The sequence below is a fragment of the Pipistrellus hanaki genome (assembly GCF_964339955.1).
Source record: "Pipistrellus hanaki genome assembly, chromosome: 10".
NCBI classification, from domain to species: Eukaryota; Metazoa; Chordata; class Mammalia; order Chiroptera; family Vespertilionidae; genus Pipistrellus; species Pipistrellus hanaki.
The window spans coordinates 7,160,433-7,180,918 of NC_140512.1; the positions used below are offsets into that span (position 1 = coordinate 7,160,433).

Here is a 20,486-nt window from a genome sequence, read left to right on the forward strand (position 1 = left end):
GACGCTCTATCCACTGAGCCAAACTGGTTAGAGCTCAATAGTTTATTTTTTAGGAAAATAAGGTCCCCAAAGAAAGCTGACTGGGGGAGCTAGAGATGGCAGGAAAGATGGGATTTGCCTGAATCATTCCTGGATAAATGAAAGCGGAATGCCGACTTTGACCAGCTCTACAATATGCATTTTGTTCACTAGACATTTTTTTTATGAAACAGGGAAATATCCTTAAAACAGTTTTAGTAGGAGCACCCATCCCCCACCAGCCCGGGGGTTCCGCATTTTCCTTGTGCACCCATGAGATAGTATTTGAGAATCTAGGGGCTTAGGGTGCCCTCAGGATCTTTCCATCCTGGGTATAAAAGGCTTGTTGTGATCACCCAGAGAGGCTGGTCCAGTGCTTGGGATCCAACAGACCCAAGTTCAAATCTCAGCTCACCTAGCTTCAGCTTCCCCATTATACTAGTAAAATGGACGTGGCACCTGATGAGACACTAATTTCAAACCTTCCTGCTTTCTGTACATCAACTTTCCGTTGTTATGAATCCCCAGCTGCCCTTTGTGTACAAAATCCTGATTCAACACAAAACGGACATTCTCACTCACCTTCCTGAGGATTTATCAGATCCCACACTAGCTGCACAGAAAAGGAAATATACACGTTGATAAGAAATATCAAACAATTCTTCTTCAAAAGTTTCTGATGGACGAAACAGGTCTGGCTTTATGGCTCAGTGGATAGAGCATCAGCCTGCGGAATGAAAGGTCCCAGGTTCGATTCCGGTCAAGGGCATGTACCTTGGTTGCTGGTACATCCCCAGTAGCGGGTGTGCAAGAGGCAGCTGATTGGTGATTCTCTCTCATCGATGTTTATAACTCTCTATCCCTCTACCTTCCTCTCTGTAAAAAAAATCAAAAAAATATATTTTTAAAAAAAGTCTCTGATGGTAGATATGTTGAATTTTGCCGACTTTCTGTGAGAAGAGGGTGAAACGCTCTCAGTGATACTTATTTCCTGAGACCAACAGCCTGCAGGGTGGGGAAGGCCAAGCTCACAGGACACATGCATCACGTGTGGAAGGCTGATCCTGCTGGTGGTAATGACTGGGTGATTCACAGCCGTCCCAATCCATGCGGACCAAGGCTTGGATTTCTAAGCACAGAAGGCTTTCCTGCTAATCCCGGACTCCCCCAGGGAAAGGGGGACTAGGGGATCAAAAATGGCGGCTACAAGCGATACTCGGAATCCCACACGGAATCCAGAGCTAACAGATCCACCGAAGAAAGGCAGCAGGCTCCGCCGGGCCATAAATTAATTACCTTTAATGGCCAGGCTCAGGGTAAAAGCAAATAGGCACCAGAGTGCTCCCCTATCTGCTGCTTTCATTTTGGCATTTAGCACTGGAGTTAAAATCACTTTTCATCAGCAAGACAGGCAGTTGCTTTTAAAACAGCAACGCGCCGGAGAGAGCATGTCCCCTGATAGTGCAGGGAGTTTGAACTTTGGCCCTGGTTGTAGACTAATCCTACACATGCCCGTCTGGATGGAACACGCTGCAAATCTTTGGCATCCCCTCTAAATCAATAGGCGAGTGATTAGCACAAACGATTCTCCCCACCACCCTTTCTGTTAGAACAGCCCTACATGGGTTCACAGTCACCTCTTGAATTGAATAAACGAAGCAAATGGAACCAAGCCAGCTTTTAGAATCAGGGAATTCAAACTCTGATGTATACTGCTTTTTGGAGTGGAACTTTTCAGGGGCCGATTTTCTGTAAATCAAGGTGAACACATACTAAGACTGCAAATTTTTTGGGGACTCTATCCTCATATACATTATGTACACTTTGGCATGCGGTATTCTGCAAACTCATGTTCTATTTGTTAAGTCAATGGCAATTTTAGAAGTACAAAAAATCATCTTTCTCCTCGTCACAGTTCAATTTCTATTAATTCTAAATTGGAAACCATGTTGCTTTTAGGGTCATATTTCCACCTGTGAAGAAGTTCAGAGCTAATTTTTGGAGGAGAAAACAAAGACTTAGTCTTCATTTTGTTTCACATTCTGAATGGTTGCCCCCCCCCCCCCCCCCCCCGTCCGGGTGGTTAATAGTAAGATAAAATGGTGGCAAGGGAGCAGCTTCCAGTGCTGGGCTCTCTCACACAAATAACCGCACAAGGGATGGATGGCACACGAACTGATGTTTGTAAATGACTCCATTTTAAACAAACTGAGGGAGAATTAAGGTTAACTGAGACAGAGAGAGAGAGAGAGAGAGAGAGAGAGAGAGAGAGAGAGAGCGAGCGAGCTGTCTGCTCTAGTTTGTGGTCTGGAGTTTATCGTGGTATCTGTGACTGAGTGTGTGAGTATGTGCGCATGTGTTTCTCTTTCTAACATTATCAGCATGGGAACGCCTAGCCGTGCGCTGTAGATTTCCCAGAAGTCAAGACAGCTGTGACAGCTACAGGGCTTCACTTACAGACACCGACACCGCACATTTCAGTGCGGATCAGACCCAAAGGTCAAAATATGTACTTACTGCTCGTCAGCATGAAATTGAGGCAAAGACCATCACTCTCGACAGGACTAAAATGTTGCGTTTCTTATTTTTTTTTCAAGTTGTCTATGCCCAGTGCAACTTTGTTCCATGATATATTTTTTTAAGAACACAAATAAGCAAACAAAAAGTCAGGCATCCAATAAAAAACAAACGCATCCATTCTATTTGCAAGAATCCACACTAAAGTAGAGGTGAGGGCAGCATGGAAGGAAGACGTGAACATGTTTATTTTTATGGTCCAGTTGTCTCATGCAGCAGAGATCCATATGCTTTTCTTACAGCCGATATTAACGCACCCATGTCTATCACCCGGGTCTCTGACATCTCAAAATTACCGCATGAATACGGGCTGTGGACCGCCGTGTCCTTAAATTTCCCCAAATTTGACAACATTCAGAAGGCTGGCGAGTGTCTCCCTGCCTGAGACCAGCTGTATTTTTAGGTGACATCTTTTTTGCTGGACATTTGGCTGTAGTCAGTAAAGTGCCGATTAATCCTTCTCGATCTTTCTTCCTGACAAGGAATGACAGCCCCTTCTATTTTTATAAACCTCGAGCGCATTCGAATTTGCGAAGTCGCAGGACTAATGAGAAACAAAAGAGGAAAATAAAGCCAAAAATCATAAATCCTCCCTGACTCGAAGGCATTCCTCCCTTATCCCCGAAAGAAACCCGTCCCTGCACATCTTGTTCGCATTTAACTTCTGAGGTTCGTCTTGTTCCATCTCTAGAACAAGTCAGACGGCGGGGTAGAAAGATAGGACTACATGAATAAAAACACATGACCACTGAGGCCACGGCACACACGGAAACAAGAGGAGACAGGGAAATATGAACTGCCAAGTGACATGTCACTTGGATACATGTGTTTCTGTACTTCGTCATGAATGTTCACTTGGAAAGCTACTGGAAGTTGTCGGAATCCCCCTTCCCTGGCTAAGGCACAACAAGAAGGTAGGATCAGGAGAAGCTAAGGGTCTGTGAGTGGCATGACGGCTTCGCTTCCAGTTCTGGAAGATTTGCTAAAAGAAAGGGTGCTCGACACATTCGCACGGGGCAAGGCGCTCAGCAGGCCACAAGGCTCCTGCTCACACCACGCCAGCTTCTTCCCAGAAGGTGCCGGGCTTGGGTTTAACTTGGGAAGAGAAGGCTGTTTTTCTTTTATCCCCGCCCCGCCTTTCTTCCACCAGCCCGGCATGATTTACAGTATTTTTATTGCAAACATAGCCATGAAACCTCGCTTTGTGCAGCCTGAAGCAGCGAAGAGGGAATTGGTGTGGTTTGGCGGTGGACGGAGGTGAAGAGCGAGCTGCAGAATTCTATTCCTGTAGCAAGTGAGGAAAAGGCAAGTCAAGGCTGACCCGGGACCCGGTCGTGGGGACTCCTGCGAGGCCAGGACAGGGACAGACAGTGGCGTGTGGGTGTGGCCTCACCTGTCACGAGCTGATGTCCATACGTGGCATCACCCCCTTTCTGCGCCCCTCTAGGTACGGACGAGAGGCAGGAGGTCACAGTCTGCCACAATCATTCTGCGGGGGCCCGGCCCCTCGTGGGAAAGCCAGGCTTGTTTCTCACTCTTCTGTTAGGTGAAGCTTTTGAAGCAACAAAATTCTTAGGAAACCCTGCAGGGATGGCCCTGGGTGACCTTCCTGTGGAAACCTGCTTGGAAAGGTCTGAATTCCTGTGGAGGCCTGGGATTCCAATCAGGTAACTTGCAGAGAAGCCATGTGAGCATACAGATAGAGGGGCATAGGTTCTGGACAGAACACTGGCTGGGACATCCGGGTTAACTGAGCTGCGGCAGGTGGGGCTGCTCCCCACAGGTCTGAGGAACTGGGCTGGTCCGGGCCACAGCCCTTGTATCGAAGAGATTCAAAAAGGCCCAATTACCATTTCTTATCACAGTTTCCCACCGAAGACTTCTGGTCATTTTGGAAGGGGGCGCGAGGCGGGGAGGAAAATGGGGGCCTAGACTGAGGGGCTGCTGAAAACAGAGAGGAATAGACATCAGCACGCAGGGCACCCGGAGAGCAGCAGGGCAGGCCCTCGAGGCCCACCTGCAGCCTGTCTGGCCACATCCCGCCCTGCGGCCTGGGCAGGGAATGGCTCATGGACACCTGTGGGTTCTCTGCGTGGGCACAGGAAGAAAAAATAGAATGCAGGGCACCCCAGTTTTCTGAGTGCCTGCTCCTTATGGCGGCAAAGGGAGGGACTCAACAGACTCATTCTTTCATCAGTAAAGAGATGGACGCACGTCTTCTTACCAGCCATATTTGTGGACGCACATTGGCCTAACTGCCTATTATTGCACAGCAATCTAGAAAACACATAAATGGAAAGGCAACATTTAAAAACAGTTTCTCTAGCATCGTTTTTAAGCATGTGTGGATTAAACATTTGACAGGACACACAAAAGCATCTTATCTGATGAAATCTAAATGCCACTTCTTTCCCTTTTTTCTACTTCTTCTTATTTTGGCATTTTTACGTAACAAAAGTAAAGAGGAATGATGGAACCAAAATAAATTGCTCTAAATACCTCTACAAACCACTGGATAACTAAACTCGAAAAGATGGACAATGCAGGGCGTCAGTGAGTATGCGGAACAGCCAGCCATCTCGAGCTTGTAGGAGAGTAGGGTAGTTCAACTCCCTTCAAAACCTGTGCAGCTGTTTCTAACAGCTACATACACACCTGTCCCATACCTCAGCAATCCCACCTCTAGTAACGGACCAAAGGGAAATGAATGCTATGCTCACAAAAAAACTGGTACAAGAATGTCCACAGGTTCTCTATCATAGCCACACACCACGAACACTACCTATCAAACAAAACCAAAACATGTATTAATACATGCAATAATATGGATGACTCTAAAAAACACATGTTGAGCAGGAAAAACCAGACCCAAATGGGAATTAAAAGGAAGACCACCTGAAATTCCTGACTGATTAGCTTTGCTGTAAGCTGTAATATCTTTATAATAAAAGGCCTGTGGCCGTAATGCTATAACGACCAACGACCAGACGGGGAACCACAGGGAACTGGGGTGAGTTGTAGGGGTGGCTGGAATGAAGCAGCTTAGGTCCTGGGTGGGTGCCTGGCAGCGGCCAGAGTGAAGCAGCCTAGGTCCTGGGTGCCTGGGGGCCGGCGGGGTGGGTGGGTGGGTGGGTTGGTGAGGTTGGGCAGGGCCATGAGATTTTGTGCGCTGGGCTTCTAGTTCTATACATAATAGAATGAGTCCCATAATTCACAGTTCACATAGTAAACTCATTAACGGATGGGAGAAATGACAGCCAGGGCAAAGCTCTGTTATTCTGAAGATGGAATTTCAGAGCCAGGGTCTGACTTTTTTCATATTTCGTATTTGACACATTTTAGGAGCTACAGGTGTCGTGTGACCGAGGGGGATCAGAAGTTGAAGGATTATAATAGTTTCTCACATTTCATATTTCTTCGATATCATATACAAATGTTTTTGCCTCTTTAAAACTCTAGGAAATAAGCACTTGCTGGCCTTAGCCATAGAGAAATCTATGCCGAAGACCAGAAATATTTTTTTTTTAATGGGTCAATGAGCTAAGAGCATAATGTGCCTTTATGACTAAACACATTCCGGCTTTGAGTTTTAAAAAATACGGCTGCTGTCTAGCAAAGATTAATGAAATATAGAATCGGCTTTTCATCTCACTTGTTTGGCCCAAGAGAACTGTACATCACTGAGTCTGGGGGGTGCTGAACACAACGATAAGACAAGCAGGAAAAGAAAAAGGGAGTGTGTGCGTGAGCACAATGAAGAACAGATCCAAGCAACTTCCCAGCTTATTTGCTCCAAACGAATCCGCCCCAATAATGGAAACTTAAATCACCTCTGAGCCAGCAGTGGATTCGATGTTTCGTGGGAGCCTGCACACATGCCTAGAGAGGAAGCACCGTGACATCGTCCTCGAGGTGTAAGGATGAGGACACCACAGCCTTCCTGCTACCCTCTGCTCAGGCAAAAGGCAGCTTGGGCAGTATCTGACACACAGAGGTGAGCACACGATTTGCCAAGGTGATGCTGTGCTTCCTGAGAGCTAGACTATCAGTAGACTCTCTCAACTTGAAATGAAAGACTGAGTCGACTAAGCCAGGCTCAGTCAAGGGAAGATGTATGCAGACACTGCTCAGAAGGCAGGGACTATTCCAAAAGCCAGCTCTCATGTCTGCTCTTGGCATGCTGAATCCTACCTCATTAGGGGAGAAGGGAGTTGGCAGGAACTAATTGTACGGGGGCCCCACCATCTGGAAATTACATGGGTCCATGTTGTCACCTAAATCTGCAGGGACATTTCAGTGATCACAAGGTGGAAGCTGCCAGGAAGGCTGCTCTGCAAATCCTGCCTGTGGAACATCATGTTTACAGCCGTGGCCAAGGTGCGGAGTGAACGCATCATCGAGGACAACGCACTAACTCGCATCGAACAAGGGAAAAACCCCTGGGACAGGACCGACACGAATGCAATGACCAGAGACCAAACTGCCACCTGCTTGGGGCTGAACGAACAATCAATCCTTGCTTGTTGTTTGGTTTTATCAGCAACTGGGGATGATGACATCAAATACAAGCTAACACTTCCATAGTCTAGTCTGTGACCCCACGTGATTTCATGTTCAATTCAAGAAAGAGATGAGAGTAAGGCTGAGCTGTAGGTTTTTAGAGGCAGTGTGTAGGAGGCAAGAGGATGGTGTTGGAAATGAGGAGACCTGGGCTGCATCCGGATTATGCCTGGGTTCTGTGCGGTGTTGAGAAAAACCATCTGATATCTTTTCATCTTACTCTCTGGGTGATCCAGAAGAATGACAGAACAGGGATACACAATTTAGAAGATACGGTAATTCAAATCCCAAGTCTGTCATTTACTATCTGTGTGAACTTGGGCAAGTCACTAAATTTCTCTGATCCTTGTGAAAAAAGAGGTAAGAGCCACCGTTTATAGTAGAATCATGGCTCAATGGAGAAAATGTGTGATTGCATAAGAAAATGGGATATCTGGGTACTTTGTAAAATAAAATGGGTTATGATATACACTTTAATTGTTATTATTTGCTTCTACCTTATACTTCGCAGAACAGTATGATGACATGTTGAGTAAATGAAGTTCTTATGGAAAGCAAGGTAATAGTATGGGGAAGCACTATGACTTACAAGAAAACACAGACTTTGGAATCACATAAATTTGGGGATGAGCCCACAGCTTAAACCTTCTTAATAACTCGGACATCTGAGATCACTTAACCTGGGTTCTGTGGACCCTAAGGGGCCAGGGGTAGAATTCAGGAGGTCTGTGAACTTAGATTAAAAAAAAAATTATATCTTCAACTCTGTTAATCGCTACTAAAATATAGCCTTTCTTTCAACTTTGAATATAGGCGGCCAATCACAGTATTTTCATAGTATCTATGACTTTGCACCCATAGAAATCTCAGCAAAACTATAACAGATCTCCAAATATTGTTTATACTTACCACTAATTTGAAATTATAGGAGCTATTAACCTGGCACCTAAGTTCCTTTTACTTAAGGCCTTAATAAAGAAGCACATGCTACCATACCACAAATTTGTTGTTTTAATACTTGACAATACATTTTAATATAGTTGGTGTTCTTTGTAATACTATATATTTTAGTTTATGAATTGAAAAACATTATTTTTGGAAATAATCCATGGGCCTCAACAGCTCACAAGAGGTCCAGGGCACTAAAAAAGCCAAGTGCTCCCACAAGTGTCCCGGGTTCATTCTCTTTGGTGTAAAAAGGCGACAAGATCTGTTGCAGGGTCATTGCGAGATTACAGATGACACCGTGAAGTATACTGCCCCGTGCCCTGCACACAGTAGGTGTTCAACTAATGGAATCTAACCTGTGTGAAAATGACTAAACAGGAAGTAATTCTCTGTATTACACATTCCATTCTACCTCAATATGACCATGTTGGTAAACAGTAGTTTTGGTCTTAAGAATTTAAGGTTAATGCTTTCTCGTGACTTGGCTATCTTTATTTGTTCAGATGGGATGAACCTGTGCTGTTTCTGACATCTTTTCATCTTACTCTCTGGGTGAGTATGAATGACTGTGCGGCTGTCCTTTCTAAGCCCAGACTGCCTTTGCTGGAGACCAGAGATGAGAGTCTACCCTGAGGCTGAGGCTGGAGAGGTCTTTCTGGGGACACGGGGCTGACCCAGCTGCACTGCTTTAAGCCAACAGGCCAGGTCTTAGCCATGGTGCCAGAGATGAGAACACATTACCAGAAATTGAATACATAAGCTCTTGGAAAGCTTGTGAGTGAAGGGCCTTCAAAGGCAAGACTAGTACGTAGGCTCAGCATAATGACCCTCAATGTTAGAAAACTAATGTTTCAACTCAAGTCCCAAACCAACAGTCTCAGCAATATGAGAGTATCCTGCAAATGGGAGTGCGTTAGAGCTACAAAGGGAAGATTCATGGCCTCCTTAATTAACTCCGAGGTGTTGTGCATAAGGGGAAAATGATAAATCAAGTGAATTACTGCCAGCGATCTGAATTTCCAAATGAAATAAGAGAGGTGTAGTGCCTCGAGTCATTCTGTAAACGTGTATGGTGGCGGTGGAGGGGGATCTCCAAGGTCATACCTTTTTGAAATTTGCCACTATACACAGTATCCCCTGTACTTGTGGGTGTGAAGAGGCAGGAAATAGAAAGATGAATAAAACAGAGACTGGGCGGTACATATAAAACTGTGTCTATTATTCCCGAATTTATTCAAAGACTAAACACCTAAGGAGGTGAGAAAGCAAACTGCGTGAAGCTCAAATGGAATAAACAGCATCCCAGCAGTGGGACCAGCCAGGAGAAAAACTGGGATGAGGATGAGCTGGGTGTGCTCAAGAGTAGGATTTGTGGTGAGGGTGGCAGGTGAGGTGGGGAGGCTGTAGAGGTGAGGGCCCCGATCACAGAAGCCTTCTTGGCCATGGGGAGGAGTTTCCCTTTTATTCCAAGTGTGACAGGAAAGGCACTGGCCGGAAAGGGAGGTAATCTAACCTAGATTCCACTAGTGTAGAAATCCAAAGAAATGCTGGCCTGCACAACAAACCAGGGGTCAATTTACACTGCACCACTGTTATTATTTATTTGCTTACTTTTACTTCTTGCCTGAGGACACGCTGAGAGAGAGAGAGAGAGAGAGAGAGAGAGAGAGAGAGAGAGAGAGAGAGAGAGAGGAAGAGAGAGAGAGAGAAACATTAATCAGTTGCCTGCCATATATGCCCCAACCTGGGATTGAACCTGCTACCCAGGCATGTGCCCTGACCGGGAATGGAACTGTAACCTTTTGATACACAGGTAATGCTCAACCAACTGAGCCACTCCAGCTGGTCTCCAGCACTGCTTTAATACACACACGCACATGCAAACAGATCTAGAGACAACATGAATGTCCACCAATTAGTAGTGGAAGAGTTGAGTTGTTGTACATTCATATCTTAGAAATTTACATATTGTAGTAGCCATTAAAGAATGAATTAGAGCTATCTCCCACTTTGACCTAGAGAGATATTAAATAAAAAACAAAAAGAGAAGTGTGTGTGTTATATGTAGAGAGAGATCTGTATATTTGTATATTTCTTTTCCTCTCTCCATCTCTCACAGTTTTATACAAACAAATAACCCCCCATATATATATACCTGCATTGAGAAAGAATGCAGATGGGTACCTGCCATTACATTAACATTGGGTATGACTAAAGGAGCCAGAGGAGAGGCGGTTTGAGGCCACAGAGACCAGAGATGGCTGTGGAATACAGGCTATGGTGCCAGTTTTGAACAAGAGAGAGAAAATGAAGCAAACGTGGATGAAAGACCCAGATGAATTAGAAGGTGAGGGAGGGAAGTTGAGACTGAACCTGGAAATGGAAAACACTAGAAACTGATCAACTCAGCAAAGTTTTCACTAGGGATAAAGGATTACGGGACAGTCTTGAGGATCCAGTTGAGATGGGATGAATGACACTGCTAGGTGCTTTTCTGGAGTGCCTCTCAGCTGCTAGCCTAAGAGAGAGACAAATGCATCTGAGGCCGAGATTGGAGACAATGGGTGGGCAAGGACACTGGAGCACGGGAATTAATCTAAAATGGTAAATTCAAGGTTAGTATCTAACAACCAGCCTGCATGTGGAAGCAAAGGAGAAGGGCTGAGACCTTAGAGGTCTCAAGGCACATGTGGCAGAAAAGGAGGCGGCCATGGAGACTCTGACCAACAGGGGAACGTTCCAGGTGGAGATACTGAAAGCAGAGCAGCTCTTGCTTAGGACAAAGTCTAAGGGATCGGTTTCTACAAAGGGGACCAAAGGAAATAGAAGTCTAATTCCAGATAGTTTCACTGAATCTCTACTGGCCTGTAATAAGTTTGAAGATTTTTGTAAAAAAAGAAAAAGAAAAGAAAGCAATGCAGCTTTGAACTGGATGGGAAGATGCATAGCATGAAGACGCCATAAAGACTGATGGGTGGAGATAAGAAAGACTAAAAAGATGGTCTGTGGTTGAGTTGTAGAAGCAACCTGTCTTAAAACAATAACTGCCCCGAGAACAAACTGTAGACGACAAAGTACAGTATTCCAGGAGGCCTAACAAGGGAATCAGATTCCCGGCTCTGCCAGGACTCCCCTCTTCCACCTTGCGTTTTGCGCCAGCAGCACAAGCTACTTGTGGGAGCAAGCCAGAATGCCACGTGAGGGCTCCCTCTAGCTTCCCAGTGTCCCTCGAATGTGCATGTTTTTTGCAGAACACAGTGAGTGAGCCAAATCAGGTTAGAGACATTACACAGGAAGCCTGGCAGGCAGCCATCTCGGCTTTGTTTCAACCGATGTCCATAAAAACACAGGCTAAGAAAATGGTAGCGCGAGGTCTGGTGTTTGAGATCTAACAGCATGCAACATGTTTATGGCATGCATTAGGCCCCAGCCTGCAGTCTGGGGCTGGGGCACACAGCAGAGCTTCAGATCTGGTGGACAAAGGAGGGAAAGAGAAACGCATGTCTTGTACTGTAATAAATATGACTGCTCTCTGAAGACCACAAACAGGTGGTTTCATGAAAAAAAAAAAAAAAAAAAAAAGCTTACTGCCTTTAGATTAAAAAAAAAAAATCAAATGTTTGTTTGTATAAAATAAATAAAAAGGCCAGTGCACACTTGGCTAATTACTGCATTTTTTACGAGGCTATGACAGACTATAATCTGGCAAAAATGAGTCCAACTGAAACAGCAAGAATGAGGGTTTGGGGGAATTAGCTGAGGTTTTGGAGTGAGAACAAAAGTGGGAAAGAGGAAGAAAGCTTTCATTAAGCAGTTCACATTTTGGTAACAGAACTGAAAAAAAAAAAAAAAAAAAAAAAAAAAAAAAAAAAAAAAAAGCAAAACAGCCACCCTCCCCTCCCCCCCCAGCATCCAGACTGATTTTATTTTCATTAAAAAGAACCTCTTCTTTAGCATATTTTTCCTTTAGGTTCTTGAACACATTTATAATGACTGCTAAAGTCTTTGTTTCCTAAATCTAACATCGGAGAGGATCTCTATTGACTTCTTTCCCCCCTCTCGTTGAAGGATTTTCCTGTGTCTTTCATGTCTAGTAATTTTTTACTGTACATTAGACATATTTTTATCTGATTCATTCCTATGAAGACTAGTGATTTTTGTTCTAGCAGGCAGTTCAATTGCAGGCTGATCATGTTAAACCTGTGTCGGCCTAGATTTATACTTTATTCGGTCAAATCCGTGGAAAGCTCAAACTATGTTAGGATTCACCTCCAAACTCTGTCTTCTCTGAAAATCTTATGGGGCCTTGTTGTTAGGGTGTCTCTAGAGCAGGTAACCTTCTAGGACAGCGTTCTTATTTCTAATTGGAGGTCTTTCTAGTATCTCATTGGAAGGTTAAGGCATTAACAAGTTGTTTCCATGCGGACTGAGCTGGAATGCAATGCTTATCAGCACTGTTTGACCACTGATCTCACTGCTGCATCCTCCCCGCTGTTGCCACTGCTCTTTGGTAAGACTCAGCCTTATCCTGAACAGGTATAGTCCACCCTCAACCACGGACTCAGGAAGGACCCTCATACAAACTTTAAAAAAAAATATATATTTTATTGATTTTTCACAGAGAGGAAGGGAGAGAGATAGCCAGAAACATCGATGAGAGAGAAACATCAATCAGCTGCCTCCTGCACACCCCCCACTGGGGATGTGCCCGCAACCAATGTACATGCCCTTGCTGGAACCTGGGACCCTTCAGTCCACAGGCTGATGCTCTATCCACTGAGCCAAACCGGTTTCGGCCCCGTACAAACTTTAATGGCCCCTTTCTGCACAGATGCCTCATCTCCGATGCCCCTGTGCTATGCTACTTGCTCCAACTCCGCTGTCTCTCTCTTTCAGCTCAGGGGTACTGCTCTGCCCCCTCTCTCTCTTTCAGCTCAGGGGGACTGCTTTGCATTCTCTCTCTTAGCTCAGGGGGACTGCGCTGTCTGAACTCCAGCTCATTCTCCTTCAATAAGGAAACTGTCCTCAGGGAGTGAGCCAGGTGACCACAGAACTCACCTCCTACGCTTCCTTTGTTTTGGGGTTCTCAGTCTTGTGCTGCCTGCTTCATATCCTGAGCCTGAAACCCATTATCTCATAGTTCTGTCCAGTCCTTTACGGTGGAAGAACCAGTGATGGCCATACTTTAGTATATTTTTATGCTGGATTCCAGATAAATGCTGAGTAAAAGTTGTACTAGTATACAGCCCTCTCAATGCACTGGGATAGTAGAGGCTACTGGATTCTCAGAGAAGTGCCCGCTAGAGTTCCTACAATCACTTATTCATTCACCATCACACAAATTTACACTCATTCGTTTACTCCATGTATATTTATTGAGTCTACTATGTGCCAGACGCTGTTCTGGGGGTGGGGACGCAGTGGTGGGAGACGGGAAATGTCTCTGCCTCCCGGAGTTTACTTCCTGGTGGGAACTGTTGTGGCCCCACTCCAGAGCAATGCTTCCTTTGCAGTATGGTTTGATAGAGAAAAGGGTGACTCAGCATGAGCAGAATAGGAAGAATAAAAAGACCTATAATCCTATGCCATTGTGCCAGAGGCACTGTAATAGGTGCTCTATATGCACTTGTTGATTTGATACAGTAAGCAAGGGATTGCTGTTAACAGAGATGAAGAAGCAGAGGCCCGAGACTTGCCAACTTGCTCACATAGTTTGTGAAGAGCAGAGACAAGACTCAGCTGAACAGGCTGACTCCCCAGGCCATACTATCGCCATCTTTTTCAAAGAGAGGAGAGAATTACATTGTATTGGTCGGCAACTAAGTAATTGAGGGTTTCACACATATATGGCTTCAGTTGAATTTTTAGGTTTGCAGACGTACTACAAATGTAAAACACATTTTGTTATTTGATAGTTGGCTATTCAGCTGTTAATCAGTAAAAAAAGTTTTTTGATCTGTTTTGTAGTTTTCGTTTGGCGTTCGTTGAAAAATGGAAAATCAAAAGGAACATTTTCATCATATTTTGCTTTTTTATTTCCGCAAAGGGAAAAACGCATCGCAAGCTCATAAAAAGTTATGTGCTGTTTATGGTGACAAAGCCTTAAAAGAACGGCAGTGCTAACATTGGTTTGCCAAATTTCGTTCTGGTGATTTTTCACTCAAAGATGAAAAACGCTCTGGTCGTCCAGTTGAAGTTGATGACGCCCTAATCAAAGCAATAATCAATTCGGACTGTCACAGTACAACACGTGAGATTGCAGAGAAGCTTCATGTATCACATACATGCATTGAAAATCACTTAAAACAACTTGGCTATGTTCAAAAACTCGATACATGGGTTCCTCACGAACTGAAAGAATCACAGTTAACGCAACGCATTAGCAGCTGCGATTTGCTAAAGAAACGTAATGAGAATGATCCATTTTTAAAACGACTGATAACTGGCAATGAAAAATGGGTTGTTTACAACAATATCAAGCGGAAAAGATCGTGGAGCAGGCCAGGTGAACCAACTCAAACAACATCAAAAGCTGATATTCATCAAAAGAAGGTTTTGTTATCAGTTTGGTGTGATTACAAAGGAATTGTCTACTTTGAACTCTTACCACCCAACCGAACGATCAATTCTGATGTCTACATTGAACAACTAACGAAATTAAACAATGCAGTTGAAGAAAAGCGGCCCGAATTGACAAATCGAAAAGGTGTTGTATTCCATCATGACAATGCAAGGCCACACACATCTTTGGTCACTCGGCAAAAATTAATGGAGCTTGGTTGGGATGTTTTGCCACATCCACCATATAGTCCTGACTTTGCACCATCTGATTACTTTTTGTTTAGATCTTTACAAAACTCCTTGAATGGTAAAAATTTCAATAATGATGATGATGTCAAATCGTACCTGATTCAGTTTTTTGCTAATAAAAACCAGAAGTTTTTTGAACGAGGGATTATGATGCTGCCTGAAAGATGGCAAAAAGTCATTGATCAAAATGGGCAATACATTACAGAATAAAGTTATTTAGTTCCATGAAAAAATTGTCTTTGATTTTCTTTAAAAAATCCGCAATTACTTAGTTGCCGACCCAATACTTGGGGGGTAAACAGTGACAGTTTCTAAGCCAAAAAAATAAAAATAAAAATAAAAAAGCCAGCTAGGTGTGCGGGCAAGTATTGAGAAGTATTGGATCCTTATTAAAAGTGTAGGAGTAAATGGAGTTAGCAAAGGCACAATTTTGTCCTCCTTCCCCCCCGTTGACTATGAGAATAAAAACAGCATTCCGTATCTGGATCAGAAACAGCATAGAAAGCTGCTTGAAGGAAAGGCTCAGGGGTTCCTCTGGGGAGCCGAGGATGTCAGCGGAAATGTTAATTCTAGCAGTGCCCGACACGGATGTGTGGACCTAGTCCCATCAGATGCTTCAGGAAGAAGTGCTCTGAGATCAGGTACATATTAGAATTACATTATCCCTTCTGGAGGTCAGCAGAGGAGAGGATTTGATAATCCCAAGGTAAAGAAACCCTTTTTACTTAACCCTGGATTTCCCAAACTTAACTGACCAAAGAACCCTTCTGTGAGTACCTCAGTTGTCTGTGTGTGTGTGTGTGTGTGTGTGTGTGTGTGTGTGTGTGTGAGTGCGCGCGCGCGCACGTGTGTGTGAAACTGGCAAATACCCCTTGGAATTACTGTTCTGCAAAATTCATTTTAGAATTTTCTGCTTAACTTTAATAACAAACACTAGGCTAAATAAAAATCCATTTCTAGGAGGTCAAACCTAACTGCTACTGTACCAAGCAGTGCCAGGAATTTGAGTAGAGCTGTCATTTAGGTAGAAAGAATATTACATGTTTATTAGTAAATGACAAGGATTGGGTATAAGAAGTACCAACTTGTGCCTAAGCATGATATTCTTTCACAGCTTATCCAAATATGTATAGCTTATCCAAAAAATGCTATGCATATTTAAACAATTAAAGTTAATTTGGGAACTTCTATTTATATTATTTTAATAAAAGCAGTTTGTAGAGAAGATAGTATAATTGATAGCCATGACAATGTTTGTTATGATCTCTTTAAATGATTGCAGTTATTCATTTCACTATCTTGTCACCTGAACTACATCATAATAACCTGAAGGAAATATCCAGATGCAACCGAGGGCTTCGCATCAGCTTTCTTATGGAGACTCAGCTGACTTCACCCTGCAACTCCCCCACCCCCTTGGGAAGAGGGGGAGGGCAGTTTCCCAGTTCCCCCCAGGCTCTGCCCTTCCTTTCCTCCCCATCTAAGATGCTAAGGCGTCCCTTCCCTCTATAGCCAAGGCCTGCTAAGCTGGGAGGTGCCTTGCGCACTTATTTCCTGGTGGCATTATGTCATGCAGGGGTTACTGGTCACCTCTCATAACATTTTTAGCTTCTGCTGTCTCCTACTTTTCATTTTACTAGGCGGCTACCCTCCAATTATTTACAGCCTGGGAATTACTCTTATTTTTGTATGTGCTCCCTCTGCCCAACTGTCCTATCCAATTTTTCCATTGGTTTTCCAAATTCCCTCCTTACGTTTCTAAACTAGAACTTTCCTCTCTGATAGCCCAACAAGTCAGGCTACACAGTGATTAGGAGCACAGATCCAAGAGCCTGATGGGGCAGATTTGAACCCAGTATTGCCCAGGTTCCACCCCCTCCCCCCCAACTAGGGCAAGTTATTTAACTTGAGTCTCAACTTCTGCATCCATAAAATGGAGAATATTATAACACAAGGTGTAAAAGTATTATTTTTGCTTTTATAGTGTTATTTCTTCTATATTCTCTTACTCAAAATCTTCTAGTTTTTTTTTCTTGCCTTTTACACGATATTTTCCAGATGCATAAGTAATATACAGACTAAACAATTAAATTTCCCATTACACAGACTTGTCATTGTTCCTCACATTACAAAATTAGCAGAACTTCCTATCCTTGCAATATATACCCATCTTTTTTTCCCCCTGCAGAATTATTCCCACCACCTTCACTAATTCATTCAGTCTCCCTCATTCTCATTAAACTATTTCTGTTTTAAATTTGTGCAGGGATTGTAACAGATCTATTTTTAAAGGAATGAAAGGTTTGTTTGATACATTATGTTCAAGAGAGTGAAGTGAAGCAACGTTAGATAGATATAAATAAAGGATCCAGTTTCTACTCAATTCTTTTCATAATAAAAAAAGGTAGCTCCATTTTAAGGATCCAAACTCTGTTGATTTCAATAAATGTTATTGCCAAAGAAACTTTCATCTCAATTCTGACACACCCCAAAGCCCATTAGCGTTGGATAAATGGATATACAGGCAGCAAAATATTAATTCTTTTCCTGCCTTCACTGCTCAGCAAAATTAGATTTTACTTTTCCCTGAGGTTTAAGAAAAAGAAACTTTTTTTATTTGTTCAAAATTTTTATAGTCCTATTTTCTGCTGTAGTCAGGATACTTCTATTAAGCAGACTTTTTTTTCCTTCACATTTTAACCCACATTGGTCTCTTCTTGAATCCGCACTGGCTTGGTGACTTCCAATGCATCCCTTTTGTAGCAAAGGCCCTCATGAGTGCTTTTAGCAGACTTTCCCTATGGCCAGACATGGCTTCCTCCATGCTGCTGCCTGTTGCTCTGCCCTCTTCCATTTACTAGGTGTTTATTTACTATCTACAAACAAACATCCAGAGGGTCTACCATGTGTTAAGTATCATGTTATGAATGTGGTACTGTTTAGAAAGGGATCCCGAGAGAGGAGGGTTGTTAGTAACCTGGGCAACCTTCCATACACGGTCCCCTTCACCTAGAAATCACTAGTAAAAGTGTCAATCCCCATACACAAGTCTACTTTACTAGCTAAGATGACATGGGGTAAGTCCTCTGATTTCTCAGGACTCTAAATACAATAATGTGATGGGTTCAAGATGCATCTTCTCCAGACCCAAATTCTACAATAGTTTATAGCAAACACAGAAAATGGAGGAACTCACTAAACGACCTCTTCAGGAAGACAACGAAAAGGAAACCCAGAGGAAGGAGCCTCCTGTGGGACACCTGGCCCTTCTCTGGTCACTGTTAATAGAAGGGATTGTGCAGACAGTTGGAAAGAAACGAGGGGAAAACATGTAGGTGTAATGCAGTGTTCTGGTTTGGACATTGGATGAGACAGACAACTCTAAAGGATTTGTTTGTTTTATCTGGGAAAATCTAAATATGATCTGGGTTAGATATAGATTACATTCAAGTGTGCTGAAATGGAAAAGCAGAGATCAATGACTATATATATATATATATATATATATATATATATATATACACACACACACATATATTCACACATACACACATATACACACACATAACCTGTGTGAACATTTCTTGTTGCATGCTTTTTAAATATATTTTTATTGATTTAAAAGAGAAGGGAAAGAGAAGAGAGAGATAAATATCATTGATGAGAGAGGATCACTGATTGGCTGCTTCCTCCATACTCCCTACTGCGGATCGAGCCTGCAACCTGAGCTTGTGCCCTTGACCGAAATCAAACATGGAACCCTTTAGTCCACAGGCTGATGCTCTATCCACTGAGCAAAACCAGCTAAGGCCAAATATATTTTTATTGATTTCAGAGATGGAGAGAAATAAAAACATCAATAATGAGAGAGAATCATTGATTGGCTGCCTCCTGCATGCCCCCTCCTGGGGGACAAGCCCACAATTGAGGCATGTGCTCTGACAGGGACTCGAACTGTAACATCCTGGTTCATAGGTCAACACTCAATCACTGAACCATGCTGTGTGTGTGTGTGTGTGTGTGTGTGTGTGTGTGTTTAATAACTTGAAAATCTGTTAAGGTGTTATCAGTAGTGATAGCTGGATGGTGGGAATGTGACATTTTAATTAAAAATTTTTTTGTTTGATTACACTTTAAAATTGTCTACAATGCTGTAGTAATAAAATATTATTTTTAAAAAATGACTCATTTTCTTCCAGAAGACTCATCCAAGAAATCTCACACCCACTGATTACGCTAACTCTCTAGGATTCAGGCATATTCCACTGCAAAGTTGATACTAAGTTATCACCCTTGAATCACACCTGGCAGAGTATTTATCTTTTTAATAATGTTTTAAAAAATATATTTTTATTGATTTCAGAGAGGAAGGGAGAGGGAGAGAGAGATAGAAACATCAATAATGAGAGAGAATCATTGATCAACTGCCTCCTGTATGCCCCCTATTGGGGATCGAACCCACAACCTGGGCATGTGCTCTTGACTGGAATTGAACCCAGGACCCTTCAGTCTGTAGATTGATGCTCTATCCACTGAGCCAAACCGGCGAGGGCCAGAGTGTGTATTTCTTTAGTGAGTATAACACCTGTGTAATGAATAGATCCTTGCTGCCATCATGGCTGACAATTTAATCAGGAGGAATGAACGTGAAAACCTCATAGACTCTTAATAGAACAAGGCTTGGTATCACATGAATTTGTATATATCCAGATAACATATTTTACCCAAAACATAATAACCACACCAGTAAAAAGTTCTACTTAATACCACAGTTAATATCACATGAATTTGTATATATCCAGGTAACATATTTTACCCAAAACATAATAACCACACCAGTAAAAAGTTCTACTTAATACCACAGTTAATCTATAAGGATGTCCCATCCTTCACTATAACTAGGCTAATTAACACTCACATAATTCTAATGTATAATTAAAGACTTTCCCAAACCCATGCTAACCACTGGAAATAACACATAAACATCTTTATTTGATTCTGATGTGGTTTTGAAGGTGTTCTACTTTAAAATATCTCAAAAATTATGGGTCATGATAAACTAGAGATCTTTTCTCTCACTTTCAGGGAAGTAGGAAACACAAAACAGGTATTCAAATAAATGCTTATGCTAACGAATCCGTTATAAACACGCTTCATAAAAGAGCTTGACACAGCACAGTCAACTCCAAAGTTCTCGCTAGACAAGACGGAAGCCAGGTTTTCTAAAAAGGCATTAAAATGAAACAGTACAAGTAACTCATTCCCAACTTTCCACCTCAGACCCTGAACCTCAGCTCTGGTACCAATGACTAAAAACACACGTTTCGTTGTATATAAACAAGGGAGAGTCAATAGAAAGGCAATGCATTGAATTATGAGCAGAGTTTGTCGCTCCCATTAAAAACTAGTTCAACCAAAGGACTTGTGTGTATGAGTATTAAGCCTAACCAACCAAGTTAGGCTTGGTTATCACCCTTGAATCACACCTGGCAGAGTATTTATCTTTTTAATAATGTTTTAAAAAATATATTTTTATTGATTTCAGAGAGGAAGGGAGAGGGAGAGAGAGATAG

At 42.8% G+C, this 20,486-nt stretch overlaps 1 protein-coding gene across 4 annotated transcripts in view; it reads right to left on the bottom strand.

The window, feature by feature from the left end:
* Positions 1 to 20,486, bottom strand: part of JAZF1 (JAZF zinc finger 1) — a 283,712-nt gene that overhangs the window by 102,758 nt on the left and 160,468 nt on the right. The window lies entirely within an intron of this gene.